Source organism: Cupressus sempervirens, chromosome 2 (assembly GCF_028749045.1).
Source record: "Cupressus sempervirens isolate cs-2001-9-10 chromosome 2, ASM2874904v1, whole genome shotgun sequence".
NCBI lineage: Eukaryota > Viridiplantae > Streptophyta > Pinopsida > Cupressales > Cupressaceae > Cupressus > Cupressus sempervirens.
In genome coordinates this window covers 116,290,924-116,298,431 of record NC_143119.1, presented here as the reverse complement: position 1 = coordinate 116,298,431, position 7,508 = coordinate 116,290,924, and positions in this window count along the sequence as shown.

The window sequence follows — 7,508 nt, the reverse complement described above, 5'->3', positions numbered from 1 at the left end:
TTCTATTGTGTCAAGATCTCTTTGTTTACATACATACATACATACATACACACATATATACATATGTACATACATACATAAACAAAGATCACAAGGAAACAACAATGAGATGCAGAGATCATAAGGGCACACTAATGAAATGCAGTGATCATAAGGGTACATACATGCATATATATACATATACATACATACATACATATATACATACATACATAAATACATACATGTGTATATATACAAAGATATATTTTTTAAGGTGCTAAGTGACTTACCTCAAGGTCCTCCACAAAAATAATGCAAACCAAGAAAAACGAGCAGAGTTCATAAGACATTTTACAAAAATATACCATAGCAGATATTTTTAGAAAGAAACAAGCTATAACCCAGTTAAATGGGTCTAGTTGTTGATTAGTTGGGTCGATATGTACATATATTTAACTAGGTTATGTCTTCTACAAGGGAATGAGCCTTGTAATTATGGCATTTACATAGAAGAAAAATTTGTTTCTTCAATTCCTTACACTCAACTCTTCATTGAAGTTATTCTTCTAGCAGTGAGAATAGCTACTACAAATTCATGGGAGCCAAGTGATCCTAAACCTATGCTACGTTTTATGGAGACATGGGAGAAGTTACTACTAACTTCAGTACTTCATAACATATTGGATCACATAGTGATGCCCAAATTAAAATAAACATTAGATACTTGAGATGCAGAGATCACAAGGGCATGACAATGAAATCCTAGATCTTCACATGATATATACATACATATATACATACATACATGCATACATACATACATTCATACATACATGCATGCATGCATGCATGCATACACACATACATACACATACATACATACATACACATGTATGTATGTATGTGTACAAAGAGATATTTTTTAAAGTGCTTATTAGATATTAGTTACACAATAGAAAAATTGATCTAGCTGCATACATATTCCAGAATCTAAATAATTAAATAATAAAACTCTCTCAACTTGTGCTAAGTGACTTAGTTTAAGATCTTGCAAAAAATAATGTTGATTGTTCCTTTTATTGTACCTAATCTAATGACAATTCTACATGAATTTGTAATCAACCTAGGTAATTAGCAACTAGACCCATTTAACTGGGTTATGGCTTGTATATATTTATATGTATGTATGTATGTATATATGTATGTATGTATGTATTTTTAACAGGGTTATGGCTTCTGCAAGGGAATGAGCCTCATGATTATGGAATTTACATAGAAGCAGAACTTACTTCTTTGACTCCTTACACTCAACTCTTAACTAAAGCTATTCTTCTAGTAGTGAGAATAGCTACTACAAATTCCTAGAAGCCAAGGGACCCTGAACCTATGCTACATTTTTTAGAGACATGGAAGAAGTTACTACCATTTTTAATACTTAATAACATTCTAGATCATATAGTGATGCCCAAATTAATAGCAATAGTAGATACTTGGGATGTAGAGATCACAAGGGCATGACAAAAAATTGGGGAATGTGCTTCATGCTTGGCATTCAAGTGATGCTTCTGCAAATGGAATTTTATCAACTTGGAAAACTATATTTGATCTTGCTATTCGGGAACCATTGATTGTTCATTTTATTGTATCTAATTTGATTACAATTCTAATAGAATTTATATTCAACCTAGCTAATCAAAAATTAGACCAAAATTAATAGCAATAGTAGATACTTGGGATCCTCGCAGGGAGAGTGTGCTAATACAATTCAAAACCTGTAGAATTTAAATCAAGTTATTTATCTACAATTCTTTTAAACCTTTAATAAGATAGGCATAAAATACCAAGTCAGATAGATCCAGAAATTCTAGTTAAATTCACTGACAAACATAGAACAAATAATAACATAGTCCACTAAGTTTCCCAACATGTTCCTACATTTTTAATACCTTGTCTTAGCTATTTTTTCTGAAGCTAATTGAAGTCAAATTGGAATTTCAAAATCTTTTATTTCTTGAACACATAGAAAACATAGTTATAATTAAGAGGCGCAAACAAGTAAACATATTTCAAACCCCATTGCAAAAGAAAACAATCATTAAATACATATACTCTTTAAAAAGCTGAACATTTTTTCCCTTAAAAAAATTAGCTATATTCTAGAATTTCTATACGATATTTCAACTAGATTTTCTTGTTAGGAATCATGGCATTTGGAAAAAAAACATAGATTTGAAATAAAAGTTTGTATTAGCCAAAACCAAAAAAAAATCAACTCAATTAGATATATTCTATAATTTTTGCTAAATAAAGAAACATGTCTTATCACAAGACATGAGTCTTATCACCTACCTAATTAGTTTGGAATTTTGTTCTCACCAAACAACTGTGCCAAAAAGAATGTAAAAAGATTATTATCATGCACAATTATTATTTTTAGCTCTTTTGGCACAATTGTTCTTACATTTTTTTTGCTCAATCTCCAACTAGTCAATATGTGTTTTGAAAAATTATTCTTGGAGTGTGAGTTAGGAAAAAGAGAAATATCAAACTTGAAAAAGATGTACACAAATGCAATTAATTTTTAAACTTCAATTTTATAAACTTGCAAAGAGAACCATAGAATTATAATAAACTATTGTGATTTTTAATCTCGTTACAAGTGATAAAGTTATATACCTTTGATTCAAAGAGTGCAAATAATAGAAATGAAATGTTTTTGAAGGTGCAAGCTCAACTGCACACCCCCCACCCCCCACCCCCCCCCCCCCCCCCCCCCCACACACACACACAAACACATGTAGATGTCACTATTAAGTAGAGAATAGTTACATACATACACATATACATACATGGTTAAGTGTTACCTAACTATGTCCAAGACATTTTCACATTGGAGGCATACTTTGCCTATCATGCTGCCCACATTCCTGACCCATAGGATCAATACCCTTGAACTACTCATTCTAATAGATATGTAGTTCTAGTTTCTAATTGTTTTGATGTAGTTGTATTCCTATAACCATTGGTGAGATTTACTCACCTAATACATCTCTTCGCAATCATACACCTACTTGAGAAAATCAAGTGGTTTTCTATAATTAAAATACTATAATACCATGGTGCAACCTTTGCATTGTAGCTTACAGTTAATGTAAGGTTAACCTATATACATCCTAACTCACTCCTTCTATAGTTATGTTTAAAAGCTTGTGACAATACCCATGGCCATGCTACTTGTTGAGTGAGTTTTGTTATTTTTTTGTTGTGCCAAGATCTCTTTGTTTATATACACACATACATATACATATGTGTATATATATGCATACATATACATATGTATATATATACATACATATACAAAGATCACAAGGGCATGATAATGAGATGTAAATATCACAAGGGCACAAAAATGAAATGCAGTTATCACAAGGGCATGACAACAAATTCTTGTATCTCCACTGGTCTCTACAATCCACAAAATCTCTCTCTATATATATACATACATATACATACATACATACATACATACATACATACATTTGAAGATGCAATTTTATCACCTTGGAAAATTGTGTTTGATTCTGCTACCTGAAAACAATTGATTATTCATTTTATTGAACCTAATCTAATGTTAGTGTTTAAACAATTGATTAATTGTGTATTGTCTTTGATGTTACAGAAATGGCATATCTTCACCAATTAGTGTATGTTGAGCTCACTCGAGCATTGAAGACAGTCTTCTGGGACTACTGAGCATTCTAGAGTTTGCCTAGTTTAGAAGTGGATATCTATTGAGTTCACTCAAGCGCGAAAGAAAAGTTTGCAAAAGATGAGTGTTATCCAAGATCACTCAGTTAATGAAGGAAATGTTGGATGGAACTAGTGTTAATTGAGCTCACTTAGTTACCAAAGGAACTTTGTGAATATGTAGTGTTGACCAAGTAAACTTGGTTAACATAGGAAAAAAAATTTAGTGTTTACAGAGCAAGGTCAGCTAACAAAGGATTTTTTTGTTTTTGCATATTGAGTTCAATTAATTCAGTTGGTTCTAGTTGACTGAGAAGATGAATATTAATTATTCTAATTTATATTCTAGCTGACTTGACAATATGAACGATATAAATATAAGGTCAAGTTGAGAATTAGAAGTGTGAATTCATGGAAGACAATTGAAGATTTAATGATGCTAAAAGGAAGAGAATTAGAAGGATAAGCAAAATATCCTTGAGAAGCTAAAAAGATACATTCAATCAAAGAGGATCAAGGATACATGCTAGAATTGAGATCTGTAATCAGTAATTCAGTTGCATCAGAAAACAAGTCATGTCATTGTTACTCCCTAACCATTGTAGCAGTGATCTAAATCTCTTAACAGAGTTAGCTTTAAAACTATTTGTAAATCCTCTAACATGGTGGCATTCCTATTGAATTATCCAAAGAGCTCTAATAAGACTACCCTTAATGGGGTCACACCTAACAGTGTGTTTTGTAACCTTTAACAGGGTTGGCTCCTAATAGGGCTCACTTTAAAAGAGTGAAAAATAGTAACTAGTTACAATAGGTGGTTTTCCTAGTTTGGGTTTCCATGTTAAATCTTTGTGTCAAATGTGTTCATGATATTTATCTTATGTATTTACAACTAATTTAAAGTAATAGGTAATCATAGGTAACATCTTAAGATTTTCATGTTATGTATTTGCCAAGCATTCTTAGTATTTATTGAGTTACAATATTTTTTGTGTATTTACTGAACAACAACAAAGTTCAATTTTTCAGAGATCATTTTGTACTGAGATATAAGGGATTTGAGATTCATTTTAGTAGTAACTGATTCACCTCTCCCCTCTTAGTTACTCCTCTTATATTTCCAACAATTGGTATTAGAGCTTTTGGTGCTTGCAAAGAAGGTTTTAAGCACCTAAGCTAAAGATCAAGGTGTCTTACAGAAGAGAGATTCCTAGGTTAAACTGCGACAACTTTGTAGCATGGCAAGGACTTATGAGATTACATCTAGCAAATATCAATGATTCAAGTTGTAAGTATCTTGATTCCAAATACAAGACTCCTACCAAAACATTATCAGTTGAAGACATTATTGAAAAGAAAAATCATAACATCATGATGATGTCTATTGCATTTTCTCTTAAGTATGCTAAATTTGATGAAGTAAAAGACTGCACTACAACTCATGCAATGTGGATCAAACTAAAAGAAATCTATGGAGGAGATGAAAATGTAAGAAGAGCTAAAGTAGAAAGTCTTAGAGGACAATTTGATCAAATGAAAATGAGAGAAGATGAAAACATTGCAAAATATGTGGGAAGAATCAAAGCAAGTGTGAGCGCAATCAAAGCATATAGAGGAGACATTGATGACAAAATAGTTGTAAACAAGGTATTCAGAACTCTTCCTCCTATTTATGCAATTAGAGTGTCGGATATTCAAGAGATGATATGTGACCCAAGTAGCAATATAACTTTGGATGCTCTAGTTGGAAGATTGACATCTTTTGAGTTGGATAACTATGATAACTATATTCCTAGTTCCAAAGGTATTGAATTTGTATTTGAAGCCAAACTCTCACCTAAGAAAAAGAGTACAAAATCAAAAGCTAATCAATAAGGAAGTGAAGGAGAAACTGAAGAAAGTTCTGACAGTGATCTTGAAGTTGTTGAATACCTACTTGCAAGGAAATATTATAAAGCAAGAGGAAAGTACAAAGGTAAGATTCCTCTAACATGTTTTTCTTGTGAAGAAGCTGGTCACATTGTTGCAAGATGCCCAAATAGAGAAAACAAGGATGAAAAGAAAAGTAATAAGTACAAAGGGAAGAAGGAATTCAAGAACTACAAAGAAAAAGGTAAGAAATCTTATTTTATGGCTAAATATTCTAATAACAATGAAGATGAAATGGTATATATTGCTATAAAAGGTGCATCTGATGATGAAGGAGATAAGATGGCACTTATCTCTCATGCTAGCAAAAATGATACATAGATTCTTGATAGTGGCTACTCGCATCATATGACTGGAGACAAAATAAAATTTGAAAAAATGGAATATTATGATGGTGGTAGTGTGAGATTTGGAAATAATGAACCTTGTTGCATAAAAGGAAAATGATGTATTTTATTAACCAATGAACTTATATGTCATAATGCTTATTGGGTTAAAGGACTAAAGCATAATCTACTAAGTGTGGCACAATTGAATAACATTGGATTCAAGGTAGAATTTATGAATGGGAAGGCCAAACTATTGGATGGAAAAGGAAATCTAGTTTGATCTATCAAACAAATAAAAGGTAGCCTATTCTATCTTGATTTGAGTGAAAGATCATTTTTTATTGCTCAAATAGGAAAAAGTTGGTTATGGCACAAAATTTTATGTCATGTAAACTTTGATAACCTAGTTAAGATAAGAAAACATAGAAAAGTAAGAGTTATTCCTAGCCTGAGGAAACCTAATATGAGTCTATGCAAAAATTGTCAAATTGGTAAGATGGGAAAGACTGGTTTCAAAAGAAAGAACTATAATTCTAAAGAAGTCTTAGAACTTGTGCATACAAAAATATGTGGACCTATTAGAATAGAGAGTTATAGTGGAGAAATTTTATTCATTCTTTTTGTTGATGACTATTCTAGAATGATGACTATAAAGTATCTAAAAGAAAAATCAGAAACTTTTCAAAAATTCAAATGGTATTTGACAAGAGTAGAAAAAGAAACTGGAAAGAAGTTAAAATGTTTAAGAATAGAAAGAGGTGGTGAATTCATCTTCAATGAATTTAATGAATTTTTCATTGAAAAAGGAATTAAAAGACAAGTATTAGCTTCTTGTACACCTCAACAAAATGGTATAGGTGAAAGAAGGAACATAGCCATGATGGATTGTGCAAGAACATTGATGATAGAATAGAATATTGCAATCAAATACTGGAAGGAAGCTATCAACACCATAGTTCATACTTTAAATAGAGTACAGTTGAAGAAAGACTCAAATTGAACTACTTATGAACTACGGTATGACTACAAACCTAACGTAAGTTACTTGAAAGTATTTGGTAGCAAATGTTATATCTTGAAGGAATCTAGGAAAGGAAAATGTGATATCAAATGTGATGAAGGCATATCCCTAGGATATTCCTGTAGAAGTAAAGCATACAAGTGTTTGAATTTGTCTACTCATAAAATCATAGAAAGTGCACATGTGAGAATTGTTGAGTTTGCAGAAAGGAGTGAAGAAGAAAGTAGCAAAGAGCTTGAGGATTATAGAAGATTTGTTTATTATGAACTTGATACCTTGCCAAATCTATCTAGTAGATAGGAGGCCTCACCTCCTGAGTCTCCAAAATATCCAATAGCTAACAAGTTGCAAATAGTGCAACTCGAGTCACAATTTGAAGGACCTAAGTCACAATTAGAAGCTACTGAGCTAGAGCAAACTGAGTCTAATGAACCCAAGTCACAATCACTGGGACCCAAGGTTGATACTAAAGTTCATGATGAAATTAGTGAAACTCATTT